A 16309-nucleotide genomic window follows, 5' to 3' on the forward strand; every position below is an offset into this window, starting at 1 on the left:
TATCACCGGCCCTGCAGATATCAGCTCCTATGCTCATAGAATTCCTATGAGCGTTGGAGCTAATACCACTACGGCAGGTGATAAGAGTAACACAGCTTCGTAAAAGGGGGGAGTTAATTTTCTTCATTGGCTTAATCGGCGCTGATAATTGAAAGCACCATTAAAAAAACATTTTAAAAAATTAATTAGCCAATAGGCACCTAACTCGGTAAGTGCCTAGTACTTCGAGGTAAGCGTCTACATCAAAGGCATCTACTGGCAAGTATGAAGGATTAGGGGCTAATTCTGGACAAATTTGGAGTTGATTTTGGGTGTGGATTCACTTAGGCCCCAGTAGGCACCTACCTTAGGTGCATTTATTTAGGCCAAGAAAACCCTGGCCTAAATGGCAGTACCTAAGAACGCTTAGATGCTGCTAGATGTGATTCTATAAACGGTACCTAGTGGATGATTAAGAATAACGCTTAACAGCGCATAGATCCTATCAATTGTGCGCATTGATTGGCGCACCAAGGCACAACCACTTACACTAGCCATTGACCAGGTTTAAATGAGTGTGCCTAATGTTTGCCGCACCAAATCAGGTTTGCATTAGTATTATAGAATAGTGCCTAGTACAAATACATAAATCACTGCCGATTATTGGCATTGATGGTGCTCGCAAGTGGTGTGTACTTTTATGCACCTGTTTATAGAACTTTCTCCAGTAACTGTGGCATATCAAATTTAAAATGCATATTGGACATTTCCCCTCACATTCAATAAGAGGCTGCCTAAACTGAAGTGCTATTTGAAAGCTTAAATCAATAGAATGCTGCCATTCATGTGAGTAATGACATGTGACAACAGACCGAGGGAGAGAAACATTTTTACCAGCTCTGGCACAAGCTTTTATGCTTCATCACCTGGGAGGGGGTGGTTGACACATCAGCATCGATTGTATAGACTCAATAGAAACATAGAAGATGACAGCAGAAAAGGGCTATAGCCCATCAAGTCTGCCCACCCTACTGACCCATCCTCTTAAGTCTATACCTAGCGACCGATATTCCAGTTCGACCCTCGTAGGGATCCCACATAGGTATCCCATTTATTCTTAAAGTCCAGCACGCTGCTGGCCTCGATCACCTGCGCTGGAAGCTCATTCCAACGGTCAACCACTCTTTCTGTGAAGAAATACTTCCTGATGTCGCTATGAAATTTCCCGCCTCTGAGTTTGAGCGGATGCCCTCTAGTGGCAGAGGGTCCCCTGAGAAAGAAGATATCATCTTCCACCTCGATACGTCCCGTGATGTATTTAAATGTCTCAATCATGTCTCCCCTCTCCCTATGTTCTTCTAGAGTATAGAGCTGTAGTTTGCTGTCCTCGTACGAGAGACCCTTTAGCCCCGAGATCCTCCTGGTGGCCATCCGTTGAACTGATTCGATTCTAAGCACATCTTTACGGTAATGTGGCCTCCAGAATTGTACACAGTATTCCAGATGAGGTCTCACCATGGTTCTGTACAATGGCATTATGACTTCAGGCTTCTTGCTGACAAAGCTTCTACTGATACATCCCATCATCTGCCTTGCTTTAGATGAAGCCTTCTCCAAATGATTGGCAGTTTTCATGTCTGCACTGATGATTACTCCTAGGTCTCGTTCCGCCGAAGTACAAGTTAAAGTTTCTCCATTCAAGGTGTAATTTCTGCATGGATTACCGCTACCGAGGTGCATAACCTTACATTTCCCAGCGTTAAAGCCCAGCTGCCAGGTCGAGGACCATCTTTCCAATGTAAGCAGGTCCTGTGCCATACTATCCTGTAAATTACATTCCCTTACTATATTGCATAGTTTAGCGTCGTTGGCGAATAATGTTATTTTACCCTGAAGCCCCTGAGTCAGATCCCCTATGAATATGTTGAAAAGGAGTGGGCCCAGGACTGAACCCTGCGGTACTCCGCTGGTCACCTCCGATGTTTTAGAGAGGGTACCATTAACCATTACCCTTTGAAGTCTTCCACTTAGCCAATCATTGACCCAAGTAGTTAGTGTTTCTCCTAACCCCATCGATTTCATTTTGCTCAACAGCCTGCGGTGTGGGACGCTATCAAATGCTTTACTGAAATCCAGGTACACGATGTCCATAGACTCTCCCAAGTCTAGCTTCCTTGTCACCCAGTCAAAGAAGCTGATGAGATTAGATTGGCAGGACCTACCCCCGGTGAATCCATGTTGATTGGGATCCCGTAGATTTCCCTCAGACAGGATCGTGTCTAATTTGCGTTTAATTAAAGTTTCCATGAGTTTACACAAGGGGTGTCCAATGTCGGTCCTCGAGGGCCGCAGTCCAGTCGGATTTTCAGGATTTCCCCAATGAATATACATGAGGTCTATTTGCATGCACTGCTTTCATTGTATGCTAATAGATCTCATGCATATTCATTGGGGAAATCCTGAAAACCCGACTGGATTGCGGCCCTCGAGGACCGACATTGGACACCCCTGGTTTACACACTATTGATGTGAGACTCACCGGTCTGTAATTCGCAGTCTCTGCCCTGCAACCCTTTTTGTGCAGAGGAATGACGTTGGCTGTTTTCCAGTCCAAGGGTACTCTCCCCGTGCTTAGGGAGAGATTGAAGAGTGCAGCTAGTGGTATCGCCAGGACATCGCACAACTCTTTGAGCACTCTTGGGTGCAGATTGTCTGGTCCCATGGCTTTATTTACCTTTAGTCTTGACAGTTCGCTGTAAACTTCACCTGGTGTGAACTCAAAATTCTGAAACGGGTCGTCCGCACTTGACTTAGCCTCTAACTGAGGACCGTGTCCTGGTGCCTCGCAAGTGAAGACAGAGCAGAAGTATTTGTTCAGTAGTTCAGCTTTATCTGAATCTGCTTCCACGTAATTCCCATCCGGTTTGCTAAGGCGTACTATCCCGTCTGTGTTCTTTTTCCTATCACTAATATACCTGAAGAAGGATTTGTCCCCCTTCTTAATGTTCTTTGCTAGAGTTTCTTCCACACGAAGTTTGGCCTCCCTAATTGCTGTTTTGACCGCTGTAGATCTGGTCCTATATTCCATGATGGCTTCTCTTGTTTCCGTACGCTTGTAGGAAAGAAATGCTTTTTTCTTCTCCTTAACAAGATGCGAGATCTCTGCGGTGAACCATTGGGGTTTATTGTTTCTTTGTCGTTTATTTACTGATTTTATGAAGCGGCTAGTTGCTTCATGTATGGTTGATTTCAGTGTTTCACTTAGCTTCTACATCATCGGTCTCCACTTGGTCCTGCAGCGTCCGATGGATGAAATCTCCCATGCGTGCGAAGCTTGTGCCGCGGAAATGGAGTACCTTTGTTTTCGTGTTTGATCTAGGGAAGCCTTTCCTAAGGTTGAACCATACTATGCTGTGGTCACTGGAGGCTAGCGTATCTCCTAGTGGTCACTGTGGTCACTGGAGGCTAGCGTATGACCTCTGAGACGCTTTCCCCATTGGTGAGTACCAGGTCGAGGATCGCCTGGGCCCTAGTGGGCTCCATCACCATTTGTTTGAGACGGGCTCCCTTTATGGAGTTTAATAGCCTCCTACTAGCGCTGGTTGTCGCTGAAAGTGTGCTCCAGTCTGTATCAGGCATATTGAAGTCCCCAAGTAGTACAGTGTCTCCCCTTAGAGTGATATTCTCAATGTCTTCAATTAAGTCTGTGTCCATGTCATCCAGTTGTCTAGGGGGTCTGTATACCACACCAAGATACAGGCACTTTTCTCTGCCTCTTGCCAGGTTTACCCAGAGGGATTCCCCTGTGTATTTGACATCTGTAATCCTGGTGGTTTTGATGTCCTCTCCCAGAGGGATTCCCCTGTGTATTTGACATCTGTAATCCTGGTGGTTTTGATGTCCTCTTTAATATATAATGCTACCCCCCCCCCCCACCTAACTTGCCCTCTCTGTCCCGACGAAGTAAGTTGTAACCCGGTATAGCCATATCCCACCCATGAGAGTCTGTTAGCCAAGTTTCGGATATCACCGCCACGTCTAGGTCAGCATTCCTTATTTCAGTCTCTAATTCTAGAAGTTTATTACCTAAACTGTGTGCATTAACATATATAGCCCTCCACTCTTTATGTTTGCTAAATCCCTTTGATACTTTTTCTTTTTCTACGTGAGTTGGTGTGACCCCTAGAGAACTGTTTGCAGTGTGGGTACTTACCTCAGAGCTTTGACTCATCTCATCAGGATAGTTCCTTACTGCGCTGGTATGTGAGTGGGTACCCTCCCCCGACTTACCTAGTTTAAAGCCCTGCGAAGCAGGCGGGCTAGTCGGTGTCCGAAGACATACTTACCTCTACTGGTCAGATGGAGTCCGTCTGGTCCCTGAAGTCCCTGTAGTGCCTCTCCATGGTTCAGGAATCCGAAGTTCATATCCCGGCACCATCCCTGTAGCCACTCGTTAGTCCTCAGGATACGCTCGTCCCTGGCTCTCCCCTTGCCTCTAACTGGGAGAATAGAGGAGAAGATCACCTGCGCTCCGGTCTGCTTCAGCCTCTCGCCCAGGGCTCTAAAGTCTCTGGTGATGTTCTCCGGGGTGTTCCTTGCAGTGTCGTTTGTCCCCACATGGACGAGAAGCATGGGAAAGTTGTCCTGGGGTTTGAGTAGTCTATCAAGACAGGTGGTGGCATCCCGTACTCTGGCTCCAGGCAGACAGCAGACCTCCCTCGAATCCATATCCGGTCTGCAAATTGGTCCCTCGGTGCCCCTCAGCATGGAGTCCTCAATAACTATTACTCTGCGCTTCTTCATAGGGGGTTGGTCAGTTGTTCCCGGAGTTGGAGCTGTGAGTTGGGCCTGGTCAGTTGTTCCCGGAGTTGGAGCTGTGAGTTGGGCCCGTTCCTGTTCCTCATCAGTAGGTCCTTCCTGAAGAATCTGGAATCTGTTCCTCAGGGTGAGTTGAGGGGTTGGTGTAGAGCTGCCCTGTCGATGAGAGAAAGAGAAAGAAGAAGATGAGGAGATTGAAAAAGGTGTGTGGGGGGGGGGGGTTTCCTGTGCTTGCCCGTGGAGGAGGTCACAAGCTGCCATGACTCAGCATCGCCGGCCATTTCCTGTATCCCAATATACTCCTGACACAGGCAAACACGCCGAAACATGGCCCGTGTTGGGTCTTTTCAATAAAATGTTGACTACCATCATCTGGAGGCCCATTGTACTGTTTATTCTACCATGCCCAAGGCATGGCCTGCATTTATGCTAGCTATTTACAGGATATTCTAAGTTATATAAGAAAATGTTACATTTAGTTACACTAATTCATTTCAGCCATAAATATGACATAAATGTGTGCACCTATATTTAGGTGTGCCAGTGCCGGCTTATGCAAGTATTCTGTAAGATAACTTATATGTATAAATAATCTTACAGAATAGGTCCACATCTTGTGGAAATTTGGTACCTACATTTTGGTGACCTATTATAGAATTGCTTCCATATCGTTGAGAACAGTGGACAACCATTATTGAGACAGAAGTGGTTACATAAAATACCAATTGACTAGAAATCCATTAAAATGTTACATTCTGGAACAGTGGATCTCTCAAAGATGATGAATCAGCATGTGACCGCTATATTAATTTCACATATTAAATGGCCATAATTTAACAGGGTCAAATCTTGTTTCATACATTGGCCCCTTAATTCTAGAATCTTGCCATTTTCAGACATGCATAGCTATATTTGTAAATTAGGTGCAAATGGACATAATTACAGTTAATTGAGCAATAATTGTCTATAATTGCAGTTAATTAGCACATACTGTGTTTTTAGACTTGTTACTAGGGGTTGCAATTGATCCCTGTAGGACTTTGTAGCCCATCCCCCCAATATTCAGATGATGGGAGATAGCCAGTGATCTCTAGCAGTCTGCGGCAAACCCAGAAATTCAATGCCAGTGCCATATTTAGCATCTCACATTGAATTTGTAGCTTATTTTTGGCTGAATGAGACATAGTCAGCTAGGTCAATATTCAATGGCTAGATGGCTAAGGGGCTCATAATCAAAGAAAAAAAACCATCTAAAAAGTGGCCTAAATGGATACTTGGACAATCAAAAACCCTGATCATCCAAGTACCCATAACCAAAGCTGGTTTTAGAAGTATCTAAACGCATAGAGTGAAAAGAAGTGTTTTTAGAGGAGGGGAGGTGGGTAGGAGGTGGGCCGACCAAGACATAGGCGTACAGCAGGTATAACCAAAAGTTTAGGCAGGTTGTATAGTTGGCACTTATACGTTTTGACTAAGACCAAGTCAAAACAGGTATGTGCCGAAAAAGGGGCCGCTGAGCTGATCACGGCTGCCGCTATCAGCTCAGCGGACCCAGCAACCTGCCCATTTCCCACCGCAACCATTGCGGCAGGAGAGATGGCTCATCTTCCCTGCTGCAATGGCGATCACCCCTCTACCTGAACTGCCGCGACCTGCGGCAGGAGAGATGCACAATCTCTCCTGCTGTGGTTTGTGGCAGTTCGGGTAGAGGGGTGATCGCTATTGCGGCAGGAGAGATAGCCAATCTCTCCTGCCGTGATCCATCACCCCCCCTTCATGACTCGATCCGGGCAGGAGGTAGCCCAAGCCCTCCTGCTCCAGTGACCCCCCCCCCTGATTCGACTGGGGCAGGAGGGAGCCCAAGCCCTCCTGCCCTGGTGAAACCCTCACCCCCATTAAGATACAAGCAGGAGGGATTCCAGGCCCTCCTTCCCACGACTCCCCACACACGACCACTCCCCCCCCGATCAGCACCTCCCCCGCCTACCCCACGATCCCCCCACCGACCCCGCGACACCACTCCCCACCCCTGACACCCCCTCTCCCGTATCTTAAAAAAGTTGGCGGGATGGATGGGTGCTAGGCCCGGCCGGCCAGCAGGCCTGCCATCCAAAGAATGGTGGGCCTTAGGGCCTGATTAGCTCAGGCACCTCAAGCCCCGCCCTTAGGCACCGGTTACAGAATCCAGCTTTTAGGGAAAGGACTGGCCCCTCCTTTGCCTAAAAGCTCTTGTGTTGGGTGTTTGGGACTTAGGCTTTTTTTTGTTGATTATATGTTGTTAGTGTACATGTAGTGGTGGTCTGGGCGTTTAAACAGCTGAACGTAGAGGCAGGCCATTATTTAAAAAAAACCTCCTTTTGGACTTTTTTTTTTGAGAATGGACATTTTCCCTGCTTCTACTTTCAGCATTTAGGGCCTAGGCCAAAACGGGACTTAGACATTTTTTTTTATTATTATGCCCCTTCACGTCTTGATAGCTAAAGATAGAGCATCCTTCTAGATAGCTCTATCTGGCTACTGACCCTAGCTGGCGAACCACTGAATATTAGTGATGACTGGCTATTCACTATTCAGCAGGAGACAGCTGTCTAACTCCAATTGAATTTCATGGGATAGCTGGCTATGTGATATTTAGCTGGCCAGGAACTGTTCCCAGCCAGCTAAATAGCTCTGGATATTGGCCTCCATATCTTTATCTTTTTTTCAAATTTAGAAAACCCGAATGCTATAAGCATTAACTCATGCAAAATCACCAGTGCAAACTTGCTGCACTTCCTTTCACACAAAATGAATTTATAAATTCAAATAAATATGCTGTTCACTGTATCTTTTGTTTAAAAAAGTATATATATATATATATGTATATATATATATATACCGTATTTTCACGCATATAACGCGCGCGTTATACGCGTTTTTACCTACCGCGCATACCCCTCGCGCGTTATATGCGTGAGCGCGGTATACGAAAGTTTTAAAACATAGTTCCCACCCCGCCCGACGCCCGATTCACCCCCCCAGCAGGACCACTCGCACCCCCACCCCGAACGACCACTCGCACGCGCTCCCCCCCGCACCCGCATCCACGATCGGAGCAAGAGGGAGCCCAAGCCCTCTTGCCCGGCCGCCTCCCCGACGTCCGATACATCCCCCCCCCCCGGCAGGACCACTCGCACCCCCACCCCGAAGGACCGCCGACTTCCCGACAATATCGGGCCAGAAGGGAGCCCAAACCCTCCTGGCCACGGCGACCCCCTAACCCCACCCCGCACTACATTACGGGCAGGAGGGATCCCAGGCCCTCCTGCCCTCGACGCAAACCCCCCTCCCCCCCAACGACCGTCCCCCCCCCAAGAACCTCCGACCGCCCCCCCAGCCGACCCGCGACCCCCCTGGCCGACCCCCACGACCCCCCCACCCCCCTTCCCCGTACCTTTGGAAGTTGGCCGGACAGACGGGAGCCAAACCCGCCTGTCCGGCAGGCAGCCAACGAAGGAATGAGGCCGGATTGGCCCATCCGTCCTAAAGCTCCGCCTACTGGTGGGGCCTAAGGCGCGTGGGCCAATCAGAATAGGCCCTGGAGCCTTAGGTCCCACCTGGGGGCGCGGCCTGAGGCACATGGTCGGGTTGGGCCCATGTGCCTCAGGCCGCGCCCCCAGGTGGGACCTAAGGCTCCAGGGCCTATTCTGATTGGCCCACGCGCCTTAGGCCCCACCAGTAGGCGGAGCTTTAGGACGGATGGGCCAATCCGGCCTCATTCCTTCGTTGGCTGCCTGCCGGACAGGCGGGTTTGGCTCCCGTCTGTCCGGCCAACTACCAAAGGTACGGGGAAGGGGGGTGGGGGGGTCGTGGGGGTCGCCAGGGGGGTCGCGGGTCGGCTGGGGGGGCGGTCGGAGGTTCTTGGGGGGGGGCGGTCGTTGGGGGGGAGGGGGGTTTGCGTCGAGGGCAGGAGGGCCTGGGATCCCTCCTGCCCGTAATGTAGTGCGGGGTGGGGTTAGGGGGTCGCCGTGGCCAGGAGGGTTTGGGCTCCCTTCTGGCCCAACTACCAAAGGTACGGGGAAGGGGGGTGGGGGCGTCGTGGGGGTCGCCAGGGGGGTCGCGGGTCGGCTGGGGGGGCGGTCGGAGGTTCTTGGGGGGGGCGGTCGTTGGGGGGGAGGGGGGTTTGCGTCGAGGGCAGGAGGGCCTGGGATCCCTCCTGCCCGTAATGTAGTGCGGGGTGGGGGTAGGGGGTCGCCGTGGCCAGGAGGGTTTGGGCTCCCTCCTGGCCCGATATTGTCGGGGAGTCGGCGGTCCTTCGGGGTGGGGGTGCGGATGGTCCTGCCGGGGGGGGGGGGATGAATCGGACGTCGGGGGGGGGTGAACGGAGAGTCGGGACAGGGCACGGAGAGGCGGGGCAGTGCACGGAAGTCAGGGGGGTGAACGGAGAGTCGGGACAGCGCACGGAAAGTCAGGGCAGTGCACGGAAGTCAGGGGGGGTGAACGGAGAGTCGGGACAGCGCACGGAAAGTCAGGGCAGTGCATGGAAGTCAGGGGGGGTGAACGGAGAGTCGGGACAGCGCACGGAGAGGCGGGGCAGTGCACGGAAGTCAGGGGGGGGTGAACGGAGAGTCGGGACAGCGCACGGAGAGGCGGGGCAGTGCACGGAAGTCAGGGGGGGTGAACGGAGAGTCGGGACAGCGCACGGAAAGTCAGGGCAGTGCACGGAAGTCAGGGGGGGTGAACGGAGAGTCGGGACAGCGCACGGAGAGGCGGGGCAGTGCACGGAAGTCAGGGGGGGTGAACGGAGAGTCGGGACAGCGCACGGAGTGGCGGGGCAGTGCACGGAAGTCAGGGGGGTGAACGGAGAGTCGGGCAGCATGCGCGGTATAATCGTGAGCGCGTTATACCAAAGTTTTTGTGCTTATCATCGTGATTTCTGCGCGCTATACACGTGTGCGCGTTTTATACGGGTGCGTGTTATTTGCGTGAAAATACGGTATATATATATATATATATATATATTCAGAGGCTGAAGCCCATATTAAGCCCCACCACCCAGTCTTCGCATATGAGTAATATATATATAGTTTATGTAGTTAATTTCAACAGTCTTTAATGTTCAACATTTTAAAAAAACTTATCTTGAGATGCTTCAGGGTACCAACAGGGAACCCGAATTAAATTTAAACCATTCACATCTGATAGGTCTCTGCTAACCCTATTTTATTTTTTTATTCAATTTTCTATACATTTCTCCCAGGAGAGCACAGAATGGCTTAAATGAGTTTATTCAGCATTTTTCCCCTATCTGTCCTGGTGGGAGGATTAAGTGACTTGCACAGGGTCAGAAGGAGCAGTGTGGGTTTGAGCCCACAACCCTAGGGTGCTTCCCTCTTTTGGAGATTTTCAGTCAACAGAGGCCTATCAGATGTGAATGGTTTAAACTAAACTAAACTAAACCTTAGGTTTGTATACCGCGCCATCTCCGCAAGCGCAGTTTAAGTTTAATTTGGGTTCCCTGAAGCAGTAAACAAAGCATGGTCCATGTCGGGACCCTGAAAAGCATATCTATTTAAATTTATAAATTCATTTTGTGTGAAAGTAAGTGCAGCAAGTTTGTTCTGGTGATTTTATATGTGTATTTTTTCCCTTCATGTGACTGAACAGTTAAATTCTCCATTGTTTTTTTTTTTTAACATAGTATGCATTAACTCAATGTGAAATGTGTTCTCAATAACTCAGAATAGGAGCATGATATTTATAGGGGAATATTGTATAAAATAGGAAATACAATGAACCTATGTTCTGACTTTTATTTCTGCAAAGCCTGAGATAATTGTAGAAAATAATTAAAAATAACACGAGTTTCACTGCCATGGTAAGCAACCTGATTACTTGCAAAAAAAGACTAGAGGATGATATTTGAGTAGAAGCACTTTCAGTCACTGTGGTTTTGAGAGACAATTAAGAAATGATAATATAACATCGAGTATATTCTGGGCATCTTCACACCATTAAGCAATCTTGTAAGCATTTTCCAGAACATGGTTCCCGCATGACTGGAAACTAAACAGAGGTTCATATAGCAAGCCTAACCTCTTTTGAATTTCTCTTCTTTTCCAGCATTATAACCATAATCATAGGCTATAATAACCAAGCAAGTTAATCGTGCTGTAACTAGCAGTTTACTAAGCTGTCAAGACAGGCATACATAACTATAAAAAGTACTTAGGAATTGTTTCTGTCCAAACACTGTCTCAAGATGATACTTTCCACATGCCTAATTACCATTTCCTGCGCATAAAAGGATTCATTTTCATTTAATCTTCCTCAGAACTCTCTTTTATGAGTTACTAAGTGCCTCATCTATGCACATCATGAGCATCTGTGCTTGAAAAAGATGGTGGCAAATTGTCAAATTAAATATCTTCCATTACTTTCTCATTCTTCAATCAACTTTGTCACTGATCTTGTTGAAAGTTGGTTTTGCACATCAGCTGACATTGTTGATGCAGTAATAATGGAAACTCCCATTTAATTATGTCTTCTGTGGAAAAAAAAATATGTGTGTACAGAGACAGAGAGATAGAAAAAAAGTCAGTATTGTGATTGTAGTCTGCCTGTGACAAAAGTATATGCATCGGCTTAAATGCATATATTTATTTTAGTATTTATAGACTACTTATAGCCTAAGTGGGTTACATTGAGATATTCAAGTACAGTGGTACCTCGGAATCTGAACACCCCAGAATTCGAACAACTTGGAATCCAAACTATTTTTTTTTTAATTAAATTTTGCCCCGGACTCCGAACACTGCTTTGGAATCCGAACGTACGGGAACTGCAAACTTTGCTCAGCCCGAAGATTCCCCTCTGACGCAGCTTCCTGTTTCCGCCTGGGTGGTTCACGTTAGAGGGAAGCTTTGGGCTGAGCACCGCTTGCAGTTACCGTTGCCGATCTTGCTGCCTATGCTGGTGGGGGCCTGATCTTGCTGTCTCTGCTACAGCGCATTGTTCCTGCAGAGCCCTCAGGCCATCTATATTAGCCACGTGTCCAGCGGAAAATAAGAGCAAGAGGAAAGCTGTTAAAGCTACAATTGAAGTTAAATTTATTTGAAAATCTGAGTTTGTGGGACCAAGGAATGGATTAATCCAGTTTCTATTATTTTCAATTGTCTTGGAACCCGAACGTTTTGGAACTCAAACGGGGTTCTGGAACTGATTAAGTTCGGATTCCGAGGTACCACTGTATTTTTCCCTATCTGTCCCAAGGGGATCCCATTCTGTACCTGGGGCAATGGAATGTCACAAGGAGCAGTGCTGGGCTTGAATCTGCAACCTTAGGGTGCTGAGGCTGCAGCCCTAACCACTTTAGGCCACTCCCATCCTAGTAAAGAAAATAGAGAGAGCAAAGAGAAATATGTCAGCACTTCCCTGTATCTCATTATCATCCCTTATCATACACTGAGTGCCATATTCATATACTACTGTTATCCATTCAGTCATGTCAAACCCTTGGATATTCTGTAGGTCAGTCCTTGCCATGCCTCCCTGTTTTCCATGTCTTCTTTCAAATGCTTGATGTCCATTCCCGAGTCATTCCTGATATTATCCAGCCAATGGGCCTTTGGTCTCCCCTGCATCCTTTTATCGCTGACCATTCTGAGTAGCATCTCTTTTTCCAGTGAATTTACCCTCATCACATGTCCAAAATTTTCTGTCTGGTGATCAGCTCAGTGGCCCAGGTAACCCATCCCCCCGCACCTGTAATGATTATGGCAGGAGAGATGCCTAATCTGCCGCCAGCCGCCATGACCCCCTCCCCAATACATCATGGCAGGAGAGATGCCCAATCTCTCCTGCAGGAACCCCCCGAACTTGCGTGATCTTCACCATCAGGAGAGATGCCCAATCTCTCCTGCTGGAACCCCCCTAGAACCAGCAGATCTTCATCGGCAGAAGAGATGCCCAGTCTCTCCTACTGGACACCTCCCCCAAACTCACACAATCTTCACCAGCAGGAGGGATGCCCAGTTCCACCTCTTTGACACCCCCCTGCTGGATCCCCCAGCCCATCCACCCCGAAACCCCCTCTAACCTTTTTTTGATGGCCAGCTAGACAAGTCCTCCCTCTGTCCGTCCGGCAGGCCCGCCTTAGTCTGAATGGTGGGCCTGCCCATTCCTGGTGCATTGTGAGATACACAGGGGAGGGGCCTAGGGTCTGATTGGCTCAGGTACCTAAGGCCCTGCCCATAGGAGGGGCCTTAGGCATCTGGGCCAGCCTAAGATTCCGGTTGGCCAAGGTGCCTCCTTGGTGCATCCCACAATGCACTGGGAAGAGGCAGGCAAGCTATTTAGATGAAGGCGGGCCTGCTGAACGAATGGAGGGAGGACCCATCCATCTGGCCATTAAAAAATGTTAAGAGGGTCCGGGGGTTGGGGGGCTTCAAGTGGGTTTAGGGAGGTCTGGGTGGGTGTGGAGGGAGGTCCGGGGTGGGCTGGGCAGTCTGGCAGGGGGTGGGGGTATCTGACAGGAGGGACTAGGCAACCCTCCTGCTGATGAAGATCCCGCGGGTTCGGGGGGGGGTGTCCAGCAGAACACACTGGGCATTTCTCCTGCCGGTGAAGATTGCCTGGGTTTGGGGGGTGGGTTCTGGCAAGAGAGTTTGGGCATCTCTCCTACCGCAATGTGTCTGGGGGTTCACAGCGAGTAGCAGCAGGAGAGATTGGGCATCTCCTGCCGCTATCATGGCGGGGGGGGGGCGGGAATGGATCCACAATTCTCTTGCCGGAATTGTTTATGACAGATGCTGGTTAGGCAATCATGCTTTTAGGTGAAGGACTGCCCCCTCCTTCCCCTAAAAGGTCTTGTTTTGGGCGTTTGGTCGGGAATGTGTACATGCAAATATACATGTAGTGGTGGTCTGGGCAATTAAACTGCTGAATATACAGGTAGGTCATTCAAAAACCAAACCAAAACACACATTTTGGACGGGTTTTTGGGAATGGATATTTCCCTGCTGCCTTTTTTGTGCACCTAGGGCCTTAAACCAAAAGGGGACTTAAACGCTGTTTTTGATTATGCCCCTCCATGAACTCTATGGAGAGGCACCATAGTATTTGACCCAAGTTTAGAGAAAATATATGCCAAATCGGTCTTTACGATCATAATCTGCAATGAGATTAACCTTGGAAAATAATCATGATATATATTACAGAAAAATGTGTATGGCAGCTGTCTCTGTAGCGGGTCCAAGGCTATGGAACTCAATGAAAGGTTCACTAAGATTGTTTGCAGACCTTAAGTCCTTTAAAAATCTTTAAAGACGTGGAGGGGCATAATAAAAAAAAAAAACGTCTAGGTCCCCTTTTGGCCTAAGGCCTTAAACGTTGAAGTAGAAGCAGGGAAAATGTCCATTATAAAAAAAAAAAGTTCAAAAGGAGAGTTTTTTTTATAATGGCCTGCCTCTACGTTCAGCTGTTTAAACACCCAGACTACCACTACGTCTAAACTTATACCATATAATCCACCTAAAAAAAAGCTTAAGCCCCAAACGTCCAAAACAAGGGCTTTTAGGCGAAGGAGGAGCTAGTCCTTTGCCTAAAAGCTGGATTCTGTAACCGGTGTCTGTCAAAAACAACACCAGTTACAGAATCCATCCCCCCATGACATCAGGGCAAGAGGGAGCCCAAGCCCTCTTGCCCCGCGGCACCCCAACATTTCCCGACTCGATGGGGCATGAGGGAGCCCAAGCCCTCTTGCCCCGCGATCTCCAAACCCACCCCCTGGGCCGAATCCATTGGGGCTAGGAGGGAGCCCAAGCCCTCCTGGCCCGGCGATCTCCCCCCATAACCCCCACCACATGATCCGGCCAGGAGGGAGCCCAAGCCCTCCTGGCCCACAACCCCCTCTGACCCCCACCCCCTAATAAAATACGGGCAGGAGGGATCCCAGGCCCTCCTGCCCTCAACGCAACCCCCTAATGACCGCCCCCCCTGAACCCCCGACTGCCCCCCCCTGCTGACCCGCGACCCCCCCCACCCATGTGCCCAGCTTTGATTATGGGTACTTGATTGATCAGGCTTTTTGATCGTACAAGTAGCTATTTAGGCCAGTTTTTAGACTTTTTTAAATTATGAAGCCCAAAGTTATTTGTAAGAGCATTCCAGATCTGAATATTTTATAAATGAGCAGATGTTAATACCTTTCCTATGAAGACTGAATCTGAGATGGTAATTTATGTTGTTATGATTTGTGTATGATGAATCTTATGGATTTGCTTTTATTCTTATGTATGTGATAATTGTAACCCGCTTAGTATATAAGCGGGATAGAAATTTTTTAAATAAATAAATAAATGTGTATATACATAGATGATTGATTTGATAAATGTGTGCATATAAGCAGGATGATTAATAATGAAATAATCATGCCAGTATTAATCTCTATTTTTTTATTTATACTTTATTAATATTTGTTACAACAATAACAAAAATTCAGGAAAATTAACAATTTTCACAGTAAATAAACTTGAAGTAAAACTTTAATATATTCCAGTCCACATTATTGGAGCCAAATAGTACTGTAATTAAGCAGTATAAAGAATGTAAATCAAATTATTATCAGTAGCAGGCAAATTAAGGCCTTTCTTTTATATGTCACTGATTATCTTTAACAGTTAAATTAGTTTCTGAAACTTTCTGCAAAGGTTTATCTTTCAAGAAATTCTCCAACTGTAATGGATCTACAAAAACAAACTTGTCACTTCCATAAGATACCAGACTCTTACACAGAAATTTAAGGTAGAAACCAGCTCCCACAGCCAAAACCTTAGGCTTAAGCTGTGGAAAATATTTCCTCCTAAATTGCGTCTGTCGGGACGCATCAGGAAAAATCTTCAATTGTTGTCCGCAAACAAAGCCTGCTTATTCACAAAGCACAATTTAAGGATACGTTGCTTTTCTATTTCTGATTTAAATGTAACCAATAAAGTAGCCCGTTTAGTTATTAAATCTTTAGAAGGTTCTAGAAATTGAGAGATATTTCAACTATCAGGTGAAACCAGTTTATCAATTTCTCCTTCCTCTCTTATCTCTTTAGAACTCCTGGGGATGTAATAAGGCGATATTGTAAAATATCCCTCATAAACATCTTCAGGAGTTCTAAAGGCACCAAATAATGTGAAATAGGAAAATTCAGAAACCGAACGTTTTTTACTCATTAAATTCTCCATCTTCTCCATTTGCATAAGAAGCAATGTATTATCCTTAATATTGGACATAGCTGATTGTTGTAAAACATTTGCTGTACTAGCTAATTTATCCACTCTTATTTCCTAACAACATCATCTGAGTTTGTTGCTAATTTACTTTAATAGTTATGTCCAAAGAAAATTGACATAGTTTTGAAACAGTGCCTTGTAATGAGGACTCTATCTTATTTACCACCAGCCAAACATCATTTAAGGTAATTACTTTGTCTTAGGGAGCAGATCCTTGTTTGGCTCCATTACCATTTGGAGAGGAGTTAAAC

This window comes from Geotrypetes seraphini, chromosome 1, assembly GCF_902459505.1.
Source record: "Geotrypetes seraphini chromosome 1, aGeoSer1.1, whole genome shotgun sequence".
Lineage (NCBI taxonomy): Eukaryota > Metazoa > Chordata > Amphibia > Gymnophiona > Dermophiidae > Geotrypetes > Geotrypetes seraphini.